A 22,174-nucleotide genomic window follows, 5' to 3' on the forward strand; every position below is an offset into this window, starting at 1 on the left:
AAAATGTATACCGAAGCTCAAAAATTGTGAAGCGTGTAAAGTTTAATTTCAAGGAGAAAATAGGAAGGGGGCACCCGGGTTTGAACCGAGGACCTCTCGATCTGCAGTCGAATGCTCTACCACTGAGCTATACCCCCAACTACACTTTGTAGATTCAGTTTGTCGGTTTAAAAATGTATACCGAAGCTCAAAAATTGTGAAGCGTGTAAAGTTTAATTTCATGGAGAAAATAGGAAGGGGGCTCCCGGGTTTGAACCGAGGACCTCTCGATCTGCAATCGAATGCTCTACCACTGAGCTATACCCCCGACTACAATTTGTTGATTAGATGCATTTTGTTAGATTAAAAATGTATACCGAAGCTCAAAAATTGTGAAGCGTGTAAAGTTTAATTTCAAGGAGAAAATAGGAAGGGGTCACCCGGGTTTGAACAGAGGACCTCTCGATCTGCAGTCGAATTCTCTATCACTGAGCTATACCCCCACTACACTTTGTAGATGCATTTATATATATATATATAACCCATAGCTCTACAGCCCGATGAGGGCCTTGGCTTACCTACCGACTTCCGGTCTCCCTCCCACACTGTTCCTCCGTCACCTGTTGTAGCGTGGAGATCTTAGACCAGTATTGGAGTGTCGGGGGATCAGCCCGACGAGCCCCCAGCCGTTGCAGGTCTTCTCGATCGGGTTACGCTCACTCACTCGGAGCTTCCCAATTTCCTCACGATGGTGGGTTGCCACCGGCCCTATACGTAGGCCGAATAAATTCCGACCAGAGCCGGATTCGAACCTACGCCGTCCCGCAGCGATTTGTAGATGCATTTTGTTGGTTTAAAAATGTATACCGAAGCTCAAAAATTGTGAAGCGTGTAAAGTTTAATTTCAAGGAGAAAATAGGAAGGGGGCACCCGGGTTTGAACCGAGGACCTCTCGATCTGCAGTCGAATGCTCTACCACTGAGCTATACCCCCAACTACAATTTGTAGATTCAGTTTGTCGGTTTAAAAATGTATACCGAAGCTCAAAAATTGTGAAGCGTGTAAAGTTTAATTTCATGGAGAAAATAGGAAGGGGGCACCCGGGTTTGAACCGAGGACCTCTCGATCTGCAGTCGAATGCTCAACCACTGAGCTATACCCCCAACTACAATTTGTAGATTCAGTTTGTCGGTTTAAAAATGTATACCGAAGCTCAAAAATTGTGAAGCGTGTAAAGTTTAATTTCATGGAGAAAATAGGAAGGGGGCACCCGGGTTTGAACCGAGGACCTCTCGATCTGCAGTCGAATGCTCTACCACTGAGCTATACCCCCCAACTGCAATTTGTTGATTAAATGCATTTTGTCAATTTAGAAATGTATACCGAAGCTCAAAAATTGTGAAGCGTGTAAAGTTTAATTTCAAGGAGAAAATAGGAAGGGGGCACCCGGGTTTGAACCGAGGACCTCTGGATCTGCAGTTGAATTCTCTACAACTGAGATATACCCACAACTACAATTTGTTGATTAGATGCATTCTGTCCGTTTAAAAATGTATACCGAAGCTCAAAAATTGTGAAGCGTGTAAAGTTTAATTTCAAAGAGAAAATAGGGAGGGGGCACCCGGGTTTGAACCGAGGACCTCTCGATCTGCAGGCGAATGCTCCACCACTTTTTTTTTTTTTTTTTTTTTAAACAAAATTTTATTTTATCAGCATATATACAAAATATGTCTGTGTTCTTACATAAATTCTGTTAAAGTATTGTATATAATTTTTAACATAGTAAGTATTATAGTAAGAGTCCCATTTTGGCTATCTCATACAATATTTTTGGCGTAAACATGCATTTGTACCTGTAATATAAATATACATTTCTTCCTATATTTAATACCTGTTTACACTTTCACACCACAAGTACATAATTATTGTTTTCTAAACAACACTGAGGTAGTTTCCAAAATACTCATACATTTTTGGATATTGTAACATTTTCCATCTAGTTCTTTTTAAATACTGTGTGAACAAAATGCTATTGCTCTCATACTTTTTACAAAATACATAATATATTGTATTAGCTATTAACCAAATTACTGCATTGTTTTTCTTTTCTGGAAAATATTTGAAATCTGGTCTTGTACACATCGACGGTTGAAAGTATTGGGGTGATGTTCGACATATTTGTCCTAGATATGTCGTTAGGCATTTCCAAATTTCCTGTACTCCATTACATGTTACTATTCTATGCTCAATGGTGTCTATCTCTCCACATATGTTGCATTTATCAGTTGTTAGTCTATTGATATTATGTAAGCGTTCATTAGTTGGTATAATATCATGTATTACATTGTACCAAACACTAAACACTGATGTATCCAGAAATTTCTTATTTAAATTTTTCCAAATATTTTGCCATCTGTTATTGGGAAAATGTTTTTCAATGCGGTGAGTTGGTATCTGCAACTGTTTGTGAAACAGTGTATACAAGTATTGAGAGAGTTTTACATCTTCACCTTTTGGCGGAAGCACCACATAACTGAATTCTTGCATCAAACTTCGGAGATATAACGGTCCTTTTTTCAATCTCCGTAGATCTGGCGGATTTTGGGGTGGAAATTCCTCCGTCCATAACTGTATCCATAATGATGTAATGGAATCTTCGATGCTCGATCTTCATTGATATGTGGAAGCTCTAATAACTGTATATTTAGCTTCCAATATGAAGGACCCCTGACTAGTTTTGTTTCTTCCAGGTTAATTGCCATTTTTACTGCCATATGATCAGTAAAGGGCGCTGGCAATGCTTCTATGGATGTTATATTTTTTATTTGATCTGTATTTGTATATAACCTATCGATTCTCGATCCAGATTTATTATTAAAATATGTAAATATTATATCCTGTCTCTTCTGTAACCAAATATCTTTCAAATGCAATTCTTCAATTAATGTTGCAAGGGCTGGACTCTTTTGATAAGCTCCTAAACAATCGCTGGGATTTAATACCTGATTAAAATCACCCCCAAATATTATTTTAGATTTATTTAACGGTAGCAAATATAAAATGTCCTGATTATAAAATTGTTCACGTAACTGTCTATTTTGATTGCCTGATGGGGCATAAATATTCACAAAAGTATAGTTCTTACTTTGAAAGCTAATGCCTCTCCCATCTACTAACTTTTTTACATTAGTAATGGTTAGGCCGTTTCTAACAAGTGTTGCTGTCCCACGGCAATTGATACCAGTATTAACTATCGCTTCGTAACCATATATTGATGGAAAGTCACACATACAAACTTCCTGCAAAAACAATACGTCTATGGAGTGTACCCGTACAAATTCTTCTAACATTTTACATTTTACAGGCGAAAAGATTCCATTAATATTAATAGTACATATTCTAGTGGTATATACCATTAATAAATGAATAATATAGCACACAGTTAATAGTACTTTCCGATCGTCCCTCATAACGTTGAAAAAAAAAAATGCAAACAACAATTGAAATATCAAATTAAATTTGCCTTTTTAGGGTTTACTTCTTCTGTTCATTACTCTATTCATACCTCCTACCTCTCTCACTGATCTCCTCTTCGCTACTGTGTTCTCGCTACCTTTCGAAGTATTTTTCGTCCGTTTTTTTGCACCCACCTGCTGAGATTTTTTCCACTTTGACACTGAAGTGACACTTTCGTCACTTTCTTCTTCTGTATTCAATTCACTTTCCAGCTCACAGTCTTTTGATGGTCCCTTGTCCTCCTCTTTTGGGACGTTGTCCTTTGCAGCTGGGATGGGAGGAAGATCAACTGAGTTTCCTTCGTCCTGCATCTGGTCATCCTGCATTTCTTCACTTCCTTTTTCCTCTTTTTTGTCTAGGTGGGAAGTTCCCGGTTGTTTTGTGTCCATCGGTAATATTTTCTGGTTGTGTTCTTCCTTTGTGGTCTCCGTATTTACCGGTGGGAACATTTCCACCGGGCGTGTGTCACTTGGCACATTCTTTATCCCCTTATCTTTCATTTGTTCTTTTATCACATTTTGTAGACCTTCCGACCTGTTTTGATTATTATCTGGCTGGAACTGATTTTTCACGTTCGAGGAACTCCCTCTTTCCACTACTATATCACTATAATTTCTCTCTCGGTTTTTATTCACACGAAGCGTTGTTATCTGACGACTATCACATTGCCAGCTATCGTGTCCTTCTTTTCCACACACCCTGCACGTTCTCGGCTGTCCGTCGTATATCACATGGCATTGATGAGATTTTACTGTAATGAACGACGGAATCGGTTTTTTTAGTTCCATTTTCACTATTCTCACCCCGTTGTAAACTTGATATTTAAAGTTTTCAGACCACGTTTCTTTGTCTATACATTCCACCTTCCCAAATTCCGTCATTTTTTCTTTCACACAGTCATCATCTAGTTCTAGTGGTAAGTTAAACACTCTTACCGCTTTTCTTTCCCTCCCCGCATCACTCAAAAGCACTTTTACAGTTTCACCATTATCATAACAAAAGTTTGTTTCCGGACCACATTTCTCTAATATTCGCGTCATTATAACTTCTCTGATACATTTTACGAAAACACATCGAAAATGCGTAGGTATTTGTATTCCCAAGATCTCATCTACGTGGAGTTGAAATTGTCCATGAATAAAGTCATGAATTTCTCGCGCCGACGGCCTCGGTGCCCCGAACGGAAAACGTATCTGGATGGTATTTTGTCTAATAATATTCATCTTTTTACTATTCTAAAGTACTTTTCCAATTCTACTTACTCGCCAGCCAACTGCACCAAACGACACAAGTAACACGCACACGGCACTCCCGCTCGTTGTTTCCTGAAGGCAACTTTTCACTGACCTTCACGGAGCAACTAGTTTCCGCGTCCGCTCTCTCTGAAGGCTTCCACGGAACTCCAGCACCACTGAGCTATACCCCCAACTGCAATATGTAGATTAGATGCATTTTGTCAGTTTAGAAATGTATACCGAAGCTCAAAAATTGTGAAGCGTGTAAAGTTTAATTTCAAGGAGAAAATGGGAAGGAGCACACGGGTTTGAACCGAGGACCTCTGGATCAGCAGTTGAATTCTCTACCACTGAGCTATACCCACAACTACAATTTGTTGATTAGATGCATTCTGTCCGTTTAAAAATGTATACCGAAGCTCAAAAATTGTGAAGCGTGTAAAGTTTAATTTCAAAGAGAAAATAGGGAGGGGGCACCCGGGTTTGAACCGAGGACCTCTAGATCTGCAGTTGAATTCTCTACCACTTTTTTTTTTTTTTTTTTTTGTTCACTCATATCATTTCATTCATATTTCAATTTCAAGACTTTTCAGGACAGACAATCACAAACATCCATGGCCGAGCCGGGAATCGAACCCGGGACCCCTGGCGTCGTAGCGCGATGTGCTAACCACTCCGCCACAGGGGCCGCCCACCACTGAGCTATACCCACAACTACAATTTGTTGATTAGATGCATTTTGTCCGTTTAAAAATGTATACCGAAGCTCAAAAATTGTGAAGCGTGTAAAGTTTAATTTCATGGAGAAAATAGGAAGGGGGCACCCGGGTTTGAATCGAGGACCTCTCGATCAGCAGCCGAATTCTCTTCCACTGAGATATACCCCCAACCATAGGCGCCGACTCCATGGTGCTTGGTGGGGCTCGAGCCCCCCAATGTTAACGATGTGGGGGCAGAGCCCCCCCAAAATAATTTTGCTTAAGAAGATCTAATGTATTATTTTGCTTCTCTTCTAAAGTTTACTCTGACTTGTGCCACATGAACTTAACTTTAAATACACATTTGAAATGTTCTAGACCATCAACTTTGGAGGGCTGAGACTGCTAAACCATCAACTTTGGGGGGGCTATGACCGGAGACAGCAAAACACATAACTTATTACTATATACTAAGTACATAATTATGAGTATTGTTAACATTTTTACCATAAAGAGTTTCAAAATAACGAGGTGATATGACAATTATACCAGTATGTTGTTTAGTGAATTCTGAACAATTTGAGGTGATAAACACGACTTTCAGGCAATATTGATATGTACGATATTTAGTTATCCTCGAAATATCTTCCTCTAGTCCAAAGAATAAGGGGAAAATAATTCTAGTCTTTGAGTTTATTTAACACTGGCTTGTAGTAAAGTACGCAATCAAAGCTTATGAAAAGTCTGTATTGAGAAAGCGGAAACGGCTATGATCAAAGGCATTATTGCTAAAGCACGGCGAACACATTTGAATGGAAAACGATATGCCGCTATTTGTTGTGCTTATCGGCAGAGAACCGCAACACTTAGTAGGCGGGGTGGGGTTCGTTTCAATCTAAAACGTATGCCGCCGGTTGCAAAGCTAGTGTTTCAATAATTAAATCGCTTCCACCATTCATCCCATGCCGACTGAGGACCGACTTTTGTGCATTGGATGATATCTACGAGAACGTACTGGCACAACTGACTGATCGTTCTCTAGTTTAGAACGCACAGAGCATTTTCATGCGTTGGTCTTCTTACGTGTTTCTTGCTTATGTGTTAACTGAAAACTTTCGTGATGGATAAATATATTGTGAAAAAGCCACGCTTGGTATTGCCTGAGGATAAGAAGGCAGAAGCCTCCCCCCCGGTTCTTCCCGCGTTGTCAGCTTCGACCTCCACTGCGAGCGGCTCAGAATCAGGTAAGAAGACGTTTACTAGTAAGGGTAGGACGTTTCAAAAATCATGGATGGCGTCATTCGCCTGGATGCAATGGGATGCCTCCATTGACAAGGTATTTTGCAAGACATGCAAAGAAGCAGACGCCATTGGACTACTACAATTTAGCACTAAGAAGGAGGATGTTTTTATTTCTGTTGGGTTTTGTAACTGGAAAAAGGCCCTTGAAAAATTTCGGGCGCATGAAAATACCAAAGCCCATAAGGAAGGTTTAATGAAGCTGGCGACTTTCTCCAAACCAAGTGTAGCAAGCAGTACAGTTAAACGAGCAGTTGAACAGTGACATGAAGAATGCACGCTCGGCCCTTATGGCTATTTTCACAACGTTGAGATTCCTTTGTCGCAAGGGATTAGCAATCCGCGGACATGAAGACCTAAGTTCAAATTTTCAGCAGCTGCTGCCCTTACGAAAAGACGATGTGCATGAACTAGGGGAGTGGATGGGACGTTCGGGCTACAGATGGCTCTCACATGACATTCAGAACGAGATCATTGATATATTAGGGAGATCTGTTTTGCGCTCCGTGGTAGCAGATATTAAAAGTCGGGAATATTTTGCTATTATGGTTGACGAAACTTGTGACATATCCATCCGTGAACAATTAACATTCTGCATTCGAACTGTGAATGAAAATTTTGATATTTTTGAGGAATTCATGGGCTTTTACGAGATTCCGAACACTGAGGCCAAAACTCTTTTTGACGTTGTAAAAGACATTCTGGTGCGTCTGGACTTGCCCATACAGAATCTGAGGGGACAGTATTACGATGGTGCCTCTTGTATGAGGGGAAGATTTAAAGGGCTGCAAAAGTTAGTTACAGATCTGCAGCCACAGGCTATTTATGTACATTGTGCAGCTCATTGCTTGAACTTGGCAGTTGAGGACACCTTGCGTCACATTTCCGGTATCAGAGACATAATGAATTTAGCCAACGACTTGTTAAAGACTGTTAGGGAATCCCCTAAAAGAATGCAAATATTTAGGAATATTATTGATGTGAACGAGAAGACTGGCCATACTGGACTGCGACCACTTTGCCCTCATCGGTGGACGTTGAGAGCCTCCAGTATCCAACAGATCTTAAAGAACTATGAAAACCTTCTCAATTTTTTTGAGAAATTTTCTGAAGAAGATTCTACTGACGCAGCATCAAAATGTACTGGATACCTTGAGATCATGCTTCACTTCAAGACATTTTTCTTTCTCTCCCTCTACTGCCATGTGATGGGTCCAATAGAAGAGATAAACTGTAAGATTCAGTCTCCACGGATTGGTGCTACAGAAGTGGAATCAAAACTAAAATACTTGACTGACATCTTTCAAGAAAAGCGAATGTGTTTTGAGCAGTTCTGGCAGAAATGCACAGAGGGCAAACTCAGCCTCGTTGATGATCCAGAATTGCCCCGGCAACGTCACGTTCCTAAGAGACTTGAAAATCCTGATGCTGCCAAACCTCACAAGTTCTCCACTCCAAAAGATTATTATAAATAAATATACACTGACGTGTGTGACACAGTAAAATCATGTGTTAAACAAAGATATGAATCTACAGGACTACAAAAAGTAACAGCCGTAGAGAAAGAATGCATCTCAGCTGTGAACAGTTGCACAACAAACTTTGAGCAAACGCGAGAATTCGTTCGCCAAGATTTGGATGCCGAAAGGCTCTCCTTACACCTGTCCATGCTTGGTGATATCGCCAAACAGAAGAAAGTTGTTCTAACTACCATGCGTGACATAAGGAAATTTCTTTTGGAAGACAGCACCCTCCAGGAGCTTCTGCCTGAAGTTGCCAAATTCATGATGCTCCTCCGCACTGTACCAGTGACGACAGCCACAGCCGAAAGGTCATTCAGTGCTCTTCGCCGACTGAAGACATATTTGAGATCTACAATGGGGCAGAAGAGACTAAGCAGCTTAGCGGTACTCCACATACATCAAACTGTGCTTGATAATTTGGAACTGAGACCGCTCGTTAATGAGTTCATAAAGAATAACCCAGTCCGTAGAGCAACTCTTGCTTTATTTTGAAATCATGTACATATGTCTTTCTTGTGTATGTCATTTTATATCTTAGTGTACATGCTATGCGTTTTTTTATTATTGTAAGATTACATTTAAAAAGTAAAATATTGTAGCAAGAACAAAAAAGTAAAACTATTTTCCTGCGATTTGTGTTAGCATTTATGTAAGTAATTAAATAAAACTGTTAAATATTGTAAATATTCGATATTTTTATGGGTACGTCAACACTAAGGTTATATGCCCCGCCACATGTCCTTTCATTACAGGTCTGTTGGAGACATTAAAATACACCCATGCCCTCACTGGGACTCGAACCCGAGACCTCCGGATCAAAGCGAGTTGAGTCGACCACCCAACACGGCCGGCATGACACTGTTAGGTTGGCCTCTTAATGCAAATACATACTTTTCAATAAAAAAATGTTAATTGTTGTCTAAAAAACAAATGAGCAGACACAAAAACAAAGAGACTTTGAAACATTTTCTAAACGTTTTTCATGTTACATTTCATTTGCATGAGAACTATAATAGCTGCTTAAAAACTGCTATACGAGGACGTAATTTTTATTTTTAAAAAAGGGAGGGAGTGAGTCGTTCATTCATTTATTTCAGTGATCAGAGCCCCCCCCCCCCAATAATTTTGACAAGTCGGCGCCCCTGCCCCCAACTACAATTTGTAGATGCATTTTGTCGGTTTAAAAATGTATACCGAAGCTCAAAAATTGTGAAACGTGAAGAGTTGAATTTCAAGGAGAATACAGGAAGGGGGACCCGGGTTTGAACCGAGGACCTCTCGATCTGCAGTCGAATGCTCTACCGCTGAGCTATACCCCTAACTACAATTTGTAAATGCATTTTGTCGGTTTAAAAATGTATACCGAATCTCAAAAATTGTGAAGTGTGTAAAGTTTAATTTCAAGGAGAAAATAGGAAGGGGGCACCCGGGTTTGAACCGAGGACCTCTCGATCTGCAGTTGAATGCTCTACCACTTTTTTTTTTTTTTTTTTTTTTTTTAAAGGAAAGCCCCCTAAGCGGAAGCTTCCCCCATCACATTCAATCATATCATTTCATTCACATTTCTATTTCAGGACTTTTTCAGGACAGACAATCACAAATACCCATACCTTACCCGGGACTCGAACCCGGAACCCCTGGCGTTGTAGCGCGCTCTGCTAACCACTTCGCCACGGAGGTCGACCCCACTGAGCTATACCCGCAACTACACTTTGCAGATGCATTTTGTCGGTTTTAAAATTTATACCGAAGCTCAAAAATTGTGAAACGTGTAGAGTTTAATTTCAAGGTGAATACAGGAAGGGGGCACCCGGGTTTGAACCGAGGACCTCTCGATCTGCAGTCGAATGCTCTACCGCTGAGCTATACCCCCAACTACAATTTGTAAATGCATTTTGTCGGTTTAAAAATGTATACCGAAGCTCAAAAATTGTGAAGTGTGTAAAGTTTAATTTCAAGGAGAAAATAGGAAGGGGGCACCCAGGTTTGAACCGAGGACCTCTCGATCTGCAGTCGAATGCTCTACCACTGAGCTATACCCCCAAATACAATGTGTTGATTAGATGCATCTTGTCGGTTTAAAAATGTATACCGAAGCTCAAAAATTGTGAAGCGTGTAAAGTTTAATTTCAAGGAGAAAATAGGAAGGGGGCACCCGGGTTTGAATCGAGGACCTCATGATCTGCAGTCGAATGCTCTACCACTTTTTTTTTTCTTTTTTTTTTTAAAAAAAAAGGAAAGCCCCCTAAGCGGAAGCTTCCCCCATCACATTCACTCATATCATTTCATTCACATTTCTATTTCAGGACTTTTTCAGGACAGACAATCTCAAATACCCATGCCTTACCCGGGACTCGAACCCGAAACCCCTGGCGTTGTAGCGCGCTCTGCTAACCACTTCGCCACGGAGGTCGACACCACTGATACCCCCAACTACAATTTGTTGATTAGATGCATTTTGTTAGATTAAAAATTTATACCGAAACTCAAAAATTGTGAAGCGTGTAAAGTTTAATTTCAAGGAGAAAATAGGTAGGGGGCACCCGGGTTTAAACCGAGGTCCTCTCGATCTGCAGTCGAATTCTCTATCACTGAGCTATACCCCCAACTACACGTTGTAGATGCATTTATATATATATATATATATATAACCCATAGCTCTACAGCCCGATGAGGGCCTTGGCTTACCTACCGACTTCCGGTCTCCCTCCCACACTGTTCGTCCGTCACCTGTTGTAGCGTGGAGATCTTAGACCAGTATTGGAGTGTCGGGGGATCAGCCCGACGAGCCCCCAGCCGTTGCAGGTCTTCTCGATCGGATTGCGCTCACTCACTCGGAGCTTCCCAATTTCCTCACGATGGTGGGTTGCCACCGGCCCTATACGTAGGCCGAATAAATTCCGACCAGAGCCGGATTCGAACCTACGCCGTCCCGCAGCGATTTGTAGATGCATTTTGTCGGTTTAAAAATGTATACCGAAGCTCAAAAATTGTGAAGTGTGTAAAGTTTAATTTCAAGGAGAATATAGGAAGGGGGCACCCGGGTTTGAACCGAAGACCTCTCGATCTGCAGTCGAATGCTCTACCGCTGAGCTATACCCCCAACTACAATTTGTAAATGTATTTTGTCGGTTTAAAAATGTATACCGAATCTCAAAAATTGTGAAGTGTGTAAAGTTTAATTTCAAGGAGAAAATAGGAAGGGGGCACCCGGGTTTGAACCGAGGACCTCTCGATCTGCAGTCGAATTCTCTATAACTGAGCTATACCACCAACTACACTTTGTAGATGCATTTTGTCGGTTTAAAAATGTATACCGAAGCTCAAAAATTGTGAAGCGTGTAAAGTTTAATTTCAAGGAGAAAATAGGAAGGGGGCACCCGGGTTTGAACCGAGGACCTCTCGATCTGCAGTCGAATGCTCTACCACTTATTTTTCTTTTAAAGGAATACCCCTATGCGGTACTCCGTTACGGAGGTCGGACATTTTATACATTTCACAAGTATAATGTCTTTCTTTCATTTTATTATTTCATGTTTTTAAGTCCACTTTATGCACAGTAAGGCTAATCGGAATGGACCTACAGTTTAAAGTAGGATCCGAACCAGTGTGCCATGTGTCTCGACCGAGTATCGAACTCGGGACCCCTTGATTACCGACTACTCTACTACTGCGCCATCGGGGAGTCACACCACTGAGCTATACCATTAACTACACTTTGTAGGTGCATTTTGTCATTTTAAAAATGTACACAGAAGCTCAAAAATCGTGAAGTGTGTAAAGTTTGATTTCAAGGAGAAAACGAAGGGAGCACCAGGGTTTGAAGAGGACCTCTCGATCTGTAGTCGAATGCTCTGCCACTTCTTTTCATGTGCTAACCACTTTTTTTTGGCGTAAATATACATTTGTACCTGTAATATAAATATACATTTCTTCATATATTAAATATCTGTTTACACTTTCACACCACAAGTATACAATTATTGTTTTCTAAACAACACTGAGGTAGTTTCCAAAATACTCATACATTTTTGTATATTGTAACATTTTCCATCTAGTTCTTTTTAAATACTGTGTGAACAAAATCCTATTGCTCTCATACTTTTTACAAAATACATAATACATTGTATTAGCTATTAACCAAATTACAGCATTGTTTTTCTTTCCTGGAAAATATTTGAAATCTGGTCTTGAACACATAGACGGTTCAAAGTACTGAGGTGCTGTTCGACATATTTGTCCTAGATATGTCGTTAGGCATTTCCAAATTCCCTTTACTCCATTACATGTTACTATTCTATGCTCATTGGTGTCTATTTATCCACATATGTGGCATTTATTAGTTGTTAGTCTCTTGAGATTATGTAAGCGTTCATTAGTTGGTATAATATCATGTATTACATTGTACCAAACACTATACACTGATGTATCCAGAAATTTCTTATTTAAATTTTTCCAAATATTTTGCCATGTGTTATTGGCAAAATGTTTTTCAATCGGTGAGTCGGTATCTTCAACTGTTTGTGAAACAGTGTATATAAGTATTGAGAGAGTTTTACGTCGTCACCTTTTAGCGGAAGCACCACATAACTGAATTCTTGCATCAAACTTCGTAGATATATCGGTCCTTTGTTCAGTCTGCGTAGATCTAGCGGATTTTGGGGTGGAAATTCCTCCGTCCATAACTGTATCCATAATGATGTAATACAATCTTCAATGCCATAGAGCGTATAGGATCGTGCCAGCAATACGGATTTGCATTTGATCTCAATATTTGTGAGCTCCAATCCTCCTTCCAGTTTCATTTGCCATAGATTGGATAGTGGTATTCGAAAAAAAATGTCCATACTACATAAACCAAGCAATTGCTGAATTCATTATTCTGAGGTATTTTTGATTGATTGGGATCACTTGGGCCGTATAGTTTAATTTAATATATAATATATGTTTGCAAAAACCACACTCGTTGTATCATGTTCAACTGTCTGCTTCGCCTTTTATAACATTGTATGCGAATGTCTCTCGCTATCTTTTGCCAATTGGATTCTAACATTTGTGCCTCGTCCCTGTGAAAATTATTCCTAATATTTTAATTTCCTGTACATATGGGATCCCTATATCTGGATATTCTTGATCCCATGCGCCAATGGGTAGCGCCTTTGATTTTTCCATATTTATTTTGGCCCCACTAGCACGGCAGTATATATGTATCGCTGCCATCATTTTTTACATTTGCTCGTTTGTGGTGATACAAGCAGATAGATCATCTGCGAAAGCAAACACTTGGTTTTCCTTAAAGGCGTGTATCTCGTCGGGAGTAGTTTTCCTGGTATATTGCAGCAAAGGATCCAGGGTTAAAGCAAACAAGAGCCTACTTAGTGGACATCCTTGCCGAATTGATCTTGTTATATTTATTGGGGACGACAGGAATCCATTGACCATTATCCGATATGTTGCTTGTTGATAGAAACCTTTCAAAACATTAATAAACGTATCACTGAATCTGTATTCCTTTAGCACCTCAAACAGGTAGTCATGCGACACTAAATGAAACGCTTTTTTGAAATCAAAAGAAAGCACACATGCATCAAGTTTCTGCACCATATAATAGGATATCAGATCGCGAATCCCTCCAACTGCACTGAATATGTTATGCTTTTTGCTAATGCATGTTTGTTTCTCGCTGAGTATCCGTGGTAAAATTATCTTTAACCTATTTGCTAAGATCTTTGCCATTAATTTATAGTCACAATTTAGTAATGTTATTGGTCTGTAGTCGTCTACTTGTTTTGCGTGTGGTTTTTTTCGGTATCAATATGATTATGCCTTCATTTTGTAAAACTTTTCCATTCTTAACGGCGTCTTGTATGATTTTGATTAGTTCATATTTTATAATCTCAAAAAACTGCAAATAAAACTTGTAACCAATACCATCTTTTCCTGGTGCTACTTTAAGATTGCATGTTCGTAACGCTTCATATACTTCTTCTATTGTTACTTCAGTATCTAAAAGTTGTCTATCCTCTTCTTGCAAACCATTAGTTAGAGATTTCAGTATTGTCTCTCTTGCTTCTGATTTCCCCTCCCCGGTCTGATAAAGCTCCCCATAATAGCCATAAAATGTTTGCATGATTCCTGGCTGACTCACATGCCATTCTCCACCTGAATCCACAATATTGTTTATCATGAGGGTGTTTTGTTGTTTTTGCATCTGTACATAGTGATACATCGAAGTTCTTTCATCTTTAATTAAATTCTTGGAATTGGTTCTTATTGTTATGCCTTCCATTTGTTGCCTCTGGAGTGTTAAGATTTTGGCTTTATACTGCTGTATGGCTTGGTAATTTTTGGTGACATCTCTCCCTTGACATGCCTCATGTAAACACTGGTAATAAAAGTTGATCAATCCGTTTCTGTCTCTTGCATTTTCTTTCCCATACCAGCAGAAAAAAGTTTTTAATTTTGGTTTTACATATCGAACCCACCAGTCATTATGATTGCTGTAATTCTTTTGTTGTTTACACCTTTCGGCCCATTTTTGTGCAAATATTTCATTGATATGTGGAAGCTCTAATAACTGTATATTTAGCTTCCAATATGAAGGACCCTGACTAGTTTTGTTTCTTCCAGGTTAATTGCCATTTTTACTGCCATATGATCAGTAAAGGGCGCTGGCAATGTTTCTATGGATGTTATATTTTTTATTTGATCTGTATTTGTGTATAACCTATTGATTCTCGATCCAGATTTATTATTAAAATATGTAAATATTATATCCTGTCTCTTCTGTAACCAAACATCTTTCAAATACAATTCTTCAATTAATGTTGCATGTGCTGGACTCTTTTGATAAGCTCCGATACAATCTCTAGGATTCAATACCTGATTAAAATCACCCCCAAGTATTATTTTAGATTCATTTAACGGTAGCAAATATACTATGTCCTGATTATAAAATTGTTCACGTGACTGTCTATTTTGATTGCCGGATGGCGCATAAATATTTACAAAAGTATATTGTGTACTTTGAAAGCTAATGCCTCTCCCATCTACTAACTTTTTTACATTACTAATGGTTAGGCCGTTTCTAACAAGTGTTGCTGTCCCACGATCATTTATACCAGTATTAACTATGGCTTCATAACCATATATTGATGGGAAGGCACACATACAAACTTCCTGCAAAAACAATACGTATATGGAGTGTACCCTTACAAATTCTTCTAACATTTTACATTTTACAGGCGAAAAGATTCCATTAATATTAATAGTACATATTCTAGTGGTATGTACCGTTAATAAATGAATAATGTAGCACACAGTTAATAGTACTTTCCGATCTTCCCTCATAAATAATCCTTTGCGCAACAGCCCCATGAAGGGCCTTGGCGTACCTACCGACTGCCGGTCTCCCTCCCACCCTTTCCTTCGTCACCTCTAAGCGTGGAGATCTTCAACCAGTATTGGAATAGTCGGGGAAGTCAGCCCGTTATAGTAGGTCTCCGTGACCGGATTACGCTCATAAACTCGGAGCTCCCCAATTTCCTCACGATGGTGGGTTTGAACCGAGGACCTCTCGATCTGCAGTCGAATGCTCTACCACTTTTTTTTTTTTTTAAGGAATATCCCTATGTAGAAGTATTCCCCATCATTCACACGACTTTCACTCATATCATTTGGACTATTTTCTCAGGACAGACAAACACAAATACCCATGCCTTACCCGGGATTCGAATCCGGAACCCCTGGCGTTGTATCCACTGAGCTATACCCCCAACTACACTTTGTAGATGCATTTTGTTTGCACAAGAATCGTGAAGTGTATAAAATTTGATTTCAGGGGGAAAAGTAAGGGGGCACCCGGGTTTGAACCGAGGACCTCTCGAACTGCAGTCGAATGCTCTACCACTTTTTTTTTTTTTTTTTAAAGGAAAGCCCCTATGCGGAAGCTTCCCCCATCACACTTCATTCACTCATATCATTTCATTCATATTTCAATTTCAAGACTTTTCAGGACAGACAATCACAAACATCCATGGCCGAGCCGGGAATCGAACCCGGGACCCCTGGCGTCGTAGCGCGATGTGCTAACCACTCCGCCACAGGGGCCGCCCTACCACTAAGCTATACCCCCAACTACACTTTGTAGGTGCATTTGAAGACGTCCCGATTTTGGTGCTGATCAGATTACCTGATTAAATGACAGAGGTCGACAATGTGTGGGATCTGACTTGCACATTCTCTCATATGCCTTCATTGCAAGGTGCTAAGTGCACAGGGAACTTATTTTTATAAGGTAAAGATAAAGTTGCGCGATTGTTTGCTTTCGATCTCGCCACTGAAGTTCCAAGTTTCGAGTCCATGTTCATCGCCACGATTGCTCCAGAGGGACAGGAAAGTGATGTAAAATAACAAAAATACAAATTAATTAAATTACCCCTCCTACATAATAATAATAATAATAATAATAATACTCTCTCTCTCTCTCTCTCTCGTGTGTGTTATGCACAGTATGGCTAATCGGGACTGGACCTACAGTTTAAAGTGGGATCCAAACCACAATATGCCTCCACCGGATATCGAAACCGGGACCCTTGAACTTTAATGTACTTTATTTATTAATATGATGAAAAAAAATGTTATACTAGTTTGCTTCTTTCTAGTAAATTTAACTTTCTAGTCCTCTACCACTTTGAAATTGAATTATAAACTATGAATAAAATTCCCAGATTCAGATGGTATAAATTTCTGCTCAGTCGATGGGAGAGGGTACATGTTCATAAAGAAAGTGCCGGATATAAAATACACGAGTGATTAATTCCACGTTCATAGGATACTCAAAGCGATATTCGTAGTTCGAAAGAATTATGACTGAGGCAAAATTAACTTGAATACACTTATACTTATAAGGAAGGCTTTGTATTCCCCTTCTCTTACGCAGGAGATAAATATTTTCAAAGAGAAGGGTGTTAGAATTATCCAGAAAGGTGGGGAGGGGGATATTGCTTACCTCGCTCCTCTGCAAATACCACTCTGCCCTGGAGCGTTAGTGAACTTCACCGAAACAGCATCAGAAAGTTTCCTTAGGCAACCCTGAAGCTTACAAGGGGGGAATTTTGAGAACAAGAGTCTATTAAGAATGGAAATAACCTCATCAAAATTCAAGCCGAACTTGAAATCATTACGGTTTGTCCCTTTTCACTGCAGGCGCATTATCAAGTCTTGGACCGTTTTTCGCTCCTATCTCTGCCTTAAATCTTTTCGCATTTCGTCGCTCTCTCCGGGAGTGGCGCTGCTGTAGTTTCCCGTTTTAATTCCCTTTCCCAAGCTTCTTGGCTTTGCTGTTTCTGTGCTTTCTGAGAGAAACTTCATTACGTAAAGATTCGAGGTTGCGGGAGGTGGGGGGGGGGGGAGCAGGGAGTCGGAGCGATACCTTTCGTTGTCAGCTGAAGTGTGCAGACTTCGTTCACTAACGTAACGGTCCCCTACTTTTCTAAAATCATGTCCAAAATGTTCCATATTACTTTGGCATCAGTGGTGCAAAATTCTGGATATAATACAGTATATGATGTGGGGGTAGAAGCAAGCAACCAGCGGCCGAAATTTGTTTCTATGCCGATTTCAGGGAAGTGGGAAGGCGTATAGCAGAAGACGATGGCCTGACCTACTCTACAAAAATTCCTGACGACTCTCATAAATGAAGATATCCTCTCGGGATCATGGGCGGAGTTGGAGCTTTTGCTTTGGGGGGGCAGGCTCTGGGAGAAGCATATGATGTACCTGAGGGTTATTGAATATCCCCTACTTTATAAGGGGTCCGGAGGTTTTCCCCCGGAAATTAAAAAAAAAAAAAAAAAACTTAAAAACACTGAGTTCTATGCCTTTTAGATTTGGAAATTTTAAATTTCCTCGCTAAGCCTAAGTAAACAAATATTAATTTGTATATTGGTTGTCAGTTTTAAAGAAGCAAAACAGTACGATTAATGCATTTTGCATTTCATTAATTTTTTATTGATACAATAGCTACTCGTTTTAGTTTAAAAAAGTTAAGGTACAATAGTAAGCTTCAGAAATTTTAGAAAAATTAAATTGAAAAGTTCTTTTGATGTCTCAGCAGTAACTGTTGACTCAACACAAAGTCATTTTACGTTTTTCTTTCTTCAAACTGTACACATCAATCAAATCGTCTAAGACCCACTATTGCGGCGCAATTACCGCACATGACATCATGCCAAACGTCAAGATTTGCGGTATGGCTTCATAACAAAAATGTAGTAACTGAACTTAATCATGTGTTATTTTTAATATTTTTAAAGTTGGGGGCCAGGCTCCCCCTGGCCCCTCCAGAACTCCGCCTATGCTCGGGATATCAGCAAGGTCAGTTCCCGATATGTTTTCGAGACATAACGTCACTCTCACTCTCATATTCAATCCCAGAAGATGAGAGGGATGTTAACTCTTGGTATCCGAAACTGATCTACGTAGGTGCTATCCATAGAGCATTTCTTCATTGTTAGTGTTAGCTTCTTGCAATTAATTTTCACTAATGACTGCGTCATTTACATACAACGTGTGAGATTGCATAATGCTCTCATCTAAACTCACTTTTCTTTCGGCGCCAGACAGACGTTTACAAGCCACTTTCTTGTTTAGCGTCAAGAATACAGAAAAGAAACACTCATTTAGTTACCTGTCTGAACATTGCAAAACTTCGTTTTGAATGATTATAGTTCATCTTGTTTAATGTGCTCCTGTATACTATGGTACTTGCAATTTTTTCCAACGGAAAAATATTAGGTGTGAAATAATTATTTTACTGCAAATAGTGTTATTGTTTTGGATTAGTTTGATATTAGAAAATGTTTGCGTGCATAATTCAAACGTATAAACAGCAAATTTGTCTAATTTCATTCCACATTAAAATGTTACGGGTATTATGAAAATCAAACTTTTCTTCTACGTACCAGATCCAGAGAAATTTAACAACGGCATTCGGTATTTAAGAAGAAGCTTATGTGTGATTATCTACTGTTCATCACGTTCCTCCTCCACGATCCTGGCAAACCTTTCGTTTTGTAACTTTATTTCTTACATATTAGTTGCACTTATGAAATTGTCTAAACTTGCAGAAAATTTTCACCCCGACTTTGCGTGAATTACAGTTATTTTCAAAGTGGTTAACATTATTTCCCAGGATTCCCGACGAACAAAGTTTATACATACAGGTGAGTCGATTACTTATAGTCCACAGGCATTGGTTACCGAGAGACGTCACAGTATTGGGGTACACTCGCCTCACTTAGTAGGTGTAGTGAGTGACCAGTATAGCCGATCTGACGGAGTTTGAAAGAGGTCGAATTGTTGGTGCCCGTTTCGCTGGAGCATCTGTGAGCAAAACAGCGAAGTTATGCGGTGTAACACGAGGCACGGTCTCGAAAGTCATGACCGCATACACAGTGCACGGTGAAACAGGGTCTGCTAAGCACAATAGTGGTTGAAAGACGAAGCTGCAGGAAAGGGACCGCCGGGCCTTGAAGCGTATTGTGATGTTGCAGAAGAAAACAATGGCCTCCAAAGTGACTACAGAACTTAATCAGCACCTAAACACCCCATTTCATGCAAAACAGTGAGGCGGGAACTGCATAAAATGGGTATCCATGGGCGTGTTGCTATTGCCAAGTCCCTAATAACTGAGACGAGTGCTCGAAGGTGACGTGCATGATGGAATGACCACAAAACTTGGACGTTGGAGGACTGGAAACATGTCATTTTGGTCAGACTAGTCAACATTTACACTCTTCCCCACTACTGGACGCGTGTTTGTATGGCGAACACCCTCGGCAGCATACGACGTGGACTGTCACCGCCCGACTGTCAAATATGGTGGCGGCTTTATTATGGTCTGGGGCATTATATCATGGTATTCGGCAGCCCCCTTGTCACATTATACAGTCGGGTCTCATAAGCATTTTATAGAGAACTCTTGGGTAACCAGATCCACCTAATGGTGCAAACCTTATTTCCAAACCGAAATGCCATCTTCCAGGATGATAATGCCCCCATTCATACTGCTGGCACTGTTCTACAGTGGTTTCCAGAGCATGCTGATGAGGTTCAACATCTTCCCTGGCCCACCCAGTCCCCAGACCTGAATATCATCGAGCCTCTGTGGGCTGTTTTGGAATCCAGGATTCGGCGACGATTTCCACCTCCTTCGTCTCTACCTGAGCTGGAGGCTGTGCTGCATGAAGAATGGCTTCAAATTCCACTCACCACCATTCAGGACTTGTATCGGTCTATTCCGTCCCGAATCCAAGTTGTATTGCATGCTAAAGGTGGCCCAACACCGTATTAATACATGATGTTCCGACTTCCACAGGTGTTTCCATTATTTTGTCCAATACCTGTATTGTGTGTATATATATATATATATATATATATATATATATATATATATATATATATATGTGTGTGTGTGTGTGTGTGTGTGTGTGTGTGTGTGTGTGTGTATACACACACACACACATACAGGGTGCATAAGGTATTTGAGGACACATTGGAGGCAGTACGAAAAACATCCATTTGACCATATCTGATGAACACACACAAATACGATCCAGGCACAGACAACGTTTATACATATATTTTTTTAAAAAAAATTTATTAATTTTTGACCAGCATGTGACCATCTGGGGTAGAGTGGGAACAGAGAATTCACTCCTTTCTCCACTCCAAGGGTTTCTGCAAAATATTAGGTTAGTCAAAAAGTAAATGCAATGTTTTCCTTTTCTTCCGTAGGTTGGCTGTACAGCTTTCTGCGCTCGCAAGCCGATAGGTAGTATCGTTGTCTTCGCCTGTGGCAGGTTACAGCGTCATCACTTCAGTTCGCTCTGCAGTGTTGCCAAGTAAACATGGCTGCGCCACTGTCCGTGTGCACCACAGAAGAACAGCATTCTGTAATCCGTTTTTTGTGGTCTGAAGGTGTACCAGGAGCTGAAATCCATAGAAGACTTTCAGCACAATACGGTGACAATGTTTTACCGCTGCGAAGTGTCTACCAGTGGATCAAAGAGTTCAAAAGCGGTCGAACAAGTGCGAAGGACGAGGAAAGAGCAGGTCGTCCAGCCACATCCACTACTGATGACAACATTGAGCAAGTCCGTGAGCTGGTTCTGAATAACCGACGAGTGACTGTTGATGAAGTGGCGAACCATACGCACGTTAATCATGGTTCTGCATATGAAATTATCCATAACAGGCTCAGCTTTCATAAAGTCTGTGCGAGATGGATCCCTAAAGAACTCACTGACAAGAACAAGCGAAATCCTGTGAGAATCTGTCAGCAATTATTGGACAGACATGCTAACGAAGGTGAAGGCTTTTTGAAACGAATCATCACTGGAGATGAAACATGGATCCATCACTTCGAACCTGAGAGCAAACGCCAGAGCATGGAACGGAAACACCCTGAATCTCCAGTGAAAAAAGAGTCAAGCGTCAACACTCTGCAGGAAAAGTGATGCTCACATTTTTTTGGGGACTCAGAAGGGGTAATTATGGAACATTATGTGGAAAACGGGACAACAATAAACAGTGAACAATACAGTGATATGCTTTCGAACAAGTTGAAGCCTGCAATTCGAAGCAAACGACGAGGTCGATTTTCGGAAGGCATTCTTTTGTTGCATGACAACGCGCGTCCCCATACCGCCGCCAACACCGCTCAAACTCTTCAGAATCTGGGCTTCGAGGTGATAGAGCATCCTGCATACAGCCCCGATCTCGCCGCGTCGGATTACCATCTGTTCGGTCCACTTAAAGATGCTTTAAGAGGCCGTCGATTCGACACAGATCAACAGGTGAAGGAAGCGGTGCATACGTGGCTTGCTGCTCAACCAAAAACCCTTTTTTCTCAGGGTATCGG

The 22,174-nt window shown here is 40.3% G+C and overlaps 10 non-coding genes across 10 annotated transcripts; all 10 read right to left on the bottom strand.

Moving 5' to 3' along the window:
* Positions 1-65: 65 nt before the first annotated feature.
* On the bottom strand, positions 66-137 carry TRNAC-GCA (transfer RNA cysteine (anticodon GCA)). The gene has a single exon. It is a non-coding gene; the product is annotated as a tRNA-Cys (tRNA).
* A 98-nt stretch (positions 138-235) lies between these two features.
* TRNAC-GCA (transfer RNA cysteine (anticodon GCA)) lies at positions 236-307 on the bottom strand. The gene has a single exon. It is a non-coding gene; the product is annotated as a tRNA-Cys (tRNA).
* A 593-nt stretch (positions 308-900) lies between these two features.
* On the bottom strand, positions 901-972 carry TRNAC-GCA (transfer RNA cysteine (anticodon GCA)). Its single transcript has one exon. It is a non-coding gene; the product is annotated as a tRNA-Cys (tRNA).
* Positions 973-1,070: 98 nt separating this feature from the next.
* On the bottom strand, positions 1,071-1,142 carry TRNAC-GCA (transfer RNA cysteine (anticodon GCA)). Its single transcript has one exon. It is a non-coding gene; the product is annotated as a tRNA-Cys (tRNA).
* Positions 1,143-1,240: 98 nt separating this feature from the next.
* Positions 1,241-1,312, bottom strand: TRNAC-GCA (transfer RNA cysteine (anticodon GCA)). The gene has a single exon. It is a non-coding gene; the product is annotated as a tRNA-Cys (tRNA).
* An 8,185-nt stretch (positions 1,313-9,497) lies between these two features.
* Positions 9,498-9,569, bottom strand: TRNAC-GCA (transfer RNA cysteine (anticodon GCA)). Its single transcript has one exon. It is a non-coding gene; the product is annotated as a tRNA-Cys (tRNA).
* Positions 9,570-10,051: 482 nt separating this feature from the next.
* On the bottom strand, positions 10,052-10,123 carry TRNAC-GCA (transfer RNA cysteine (anticodon GCA)). Its single transcript has one exon. It is a non-coding gene; the product is annotated as a tRNA-Cys (tRNA).
* A 98-nt stretch (positions 10,124-10,221) lies between these two features.
* On the bottom strand, positions 10,222-10,293 carry TRNAC-GCA (transfer RNA cysteine (anticodon GCA)). Its single transcript has one exon. It is a non-coding gene; the product is annotated as a tRNA-Cys (tRNA).
* A 491-nt stretch (positions 10,294-10,784) lies between these two features.
* Positions 10,785-10,856, bottom strand: TRNAC-GCA (transfer RNA cysteine (anticodon GCA)). Its single transcript has one exon. It is a non-coding gene; the product is annotated as a tRNA-Cys (tRNA).
* Positions 10,857-11,281: 425 nt separating this feature from the next.
* On the bottom strand, positions 11,282-11,353 carry TRNAC-GCA (transfer RNA cysteine (anticodon GCA)). Its single transcript has one exon. It is a non-coding gene; the product is annotated as a tRNA-Cys (tRNA).
* Between the last annotated feature and the right edge of the window lie 10,821 nt (positions 11,354-22,174).

This window comes from Lepisma saccharinum, chromosome 9 (genome assembly GCF_977018435.1).
Source record: "Lepisma saccharinum chromosome 9, izLepSacc3.1, whole genome shotgun sequence".
NCBI lineage: Eukaryota > Metazoa > Arthropoda > Insecta > Zygentoma > Lepismatidae > Lepisma > Lepisma saccharinum.